This window comes from Crassostrea angulata, chromosome 1 (assembly GCF_025612915.1).
Source record: "Crassostrea angulata isolate pt1a10 chromosome 1, ASM2561291v2, whole genome shotgun sequence".
In the NCBI taxonomy this organism is placed as follows: Eukaryota; Metazoa; Mollusca; class Bivalvia; order Ostreida; family Ostreidae; genus Magallana; species Magallana angulata.
Genome location: NC_069111.1, coordinates 22,341,026 through 22,343,063, shown reverse-complemented (window position 1 = coordinate 22,343,063; position 2,038 = coordinate 22,341,026). Strand labels below are relative to the sequence as shown.

The 2,038-nt window shown below is 33.5% G+C and overlaps 1 long non-coding RNA gene across 1 annotated transcript; it reads left to right on the top strand.

The window, feature by feature from the left end:
* Positions 1-431: 431 nt before the first annotated feature.
* On the top strand, positions 432-1,330 carry LOC128165420 (uncharacterized). Its single transcript, XR_008241058.1, has 2 exons — positions 432-551; positions 740-1,330. It is a non-coding gene; the product is annotated as an uncharacterized LOC128165420 (long non-coding RNA).
* The last annotated feature ends 708 nt before the right edge of the window (positions 1,331-2,038 follow it).

The following is a 2,038-nucleotide window of genomic DNA, read 5'->3' as shown; positions in this document are numbered from 1 at the left end:
TAATTAAAGTTCACTCTTCGATCGATGAAATCAAGGCTTTGTTCAACAAGTCTGTGGATTTCTACCCTGTGTTTTTAAAGAAGTCACCAAAAATAGAGGAAACTTTCCTAAAGGCTTGCTTGAACTATTGAGATTAAATTAATCAACTAAATAACATATGAAAGAATGTTCAATGATACGAAGCACTATAAAATGAGTTGAACATATTCTAATAATTACGTTATTAGATACAATTTTCTTCGCCAAAACATATGGTGTTTTGAAGATGCTGTCATGTTATTAACCCTGAAGTTAAATCAGTTTTGTATGTAATATTCAGAGCACTGTATCCGATTAGGCCATGATCAGCTGGTAATTATTTGCTTAGCAACAGCAATCTAACAAAAGCTCAGGCTGGGTGTAACCTATGCGACCACGTTTAACAAATATTACAACAAGTTAATAATGACATTTTACTTTTTGTCAGAAGGTAGATATTTATGATGGGTGTTATACAATAGGTAAAACAGCATTTCCAAGATGAGTTGTTTCCAGGACGACAGTAAAGTGTGGTAAACATCTTTCTTTTATTCGAGTTATCAACCTACTCTAGACACGAGTTGTTTCCTTGATTCTCTACATTAGCCACGAGCTCTTTGAAATCTTAAAAAACAATGATATGAAAGCATCAATTATGTAATTATCTGGATGTTTTCATATTCTAATGGATTACTAAAAACTGTTCTATAATCACTTTCAGGTATCGTGTGCTACTGATTAAAGACCACAACATGTGTTTATTTGGTTAACCATTGCATACCGTTTATTGGATTCCTACGGGAGTTGTCGAACTTGAAAAGAAGAAACTGCTCATTCGTGCAAGGAAATGTCGTGTAGCTGGCTATTGGATTCACCTCAATGGACAATAGCACAAAAATATCACCTACAATCCAACCTTCATGTGGCTAATTGATTTTCATGCCAGACATATTGTATCAATAAATGAAAAAGAAATACTATATTGCTCATGGGAAGGAGCGGAAGTGGTCGAGAAACATTCAAGTGCGTGGAAAACATTGTCAACTAAACGAGTGTCAAAACTGTTAAACTTCCTTTTTATTAAACTTACAGCCAACTTAAAAAAATTGAAACCTTTTATTAGATATTTGAAAGTAAAAGAATGACAAAATTACCAATAGACTGGTACTTATATGACATATCATATATTTCCAGAAAAAGCATCCAGAAATATGAAATCGGATGCTAACAACTAATGTTTTCAGTTTATCTTTGGCCATTTTGTAAATTTTGAATAAACTTGATGTGTGTAAATATATAAATTACAATATGACGACTACTGCTTGTTTTTTGTCTGTGCTAAAGGTTGTCTTCATTGCTTGATATGGGCCAGCTCGTTGAATTTTCTCGCTCTCGTGAATAATTCATATCATACTCCGATTGGTCGCTGGTGAATTCACAATAACAATTACCATGATAAATAGATCAGTATGTGTATGCGTGGGTTGTCGAGAAGGGTCGAAACCCAGGGTTGTCGAGAAGGGTCAAAACCCAGCTTCTTAATGTTTACGTTCTAAATCAAGAGGTACATGTACATGAAGGGGAGAATTTTACATGTTTTTTGATATACAATCTAGACTGTCGAGACGATTTCTATTCTAAGGAAAATATTTTGTCACCACTGTTTTATAGGATATTTATATTTTTTAAAACAATATCTAATTCAATACATATTGAGTGGAATTGGGCAGCAGCATATTCTAGTCTTCTTCCTTATATTTATGTTGAGGATATCATACAGTTATTGCTGTTTTTTAGGTCAGTACGATGATTTAGCTACCCGAGAAGTATAATATTCACCGAGTCGGAGGCAAGGGGAATATTTTACTTCGAGGGTTGCTAATTCATTGTATTGACCTTAAAAAACAGCAATTCTTTTAATTATATAATTTAGCGATGAATTGATACATATATGATTCATACCAAACTGAGTGTCATCAAGCAAAGAATTTCGTTTAAAACCATAGCCGAACAAATTGAG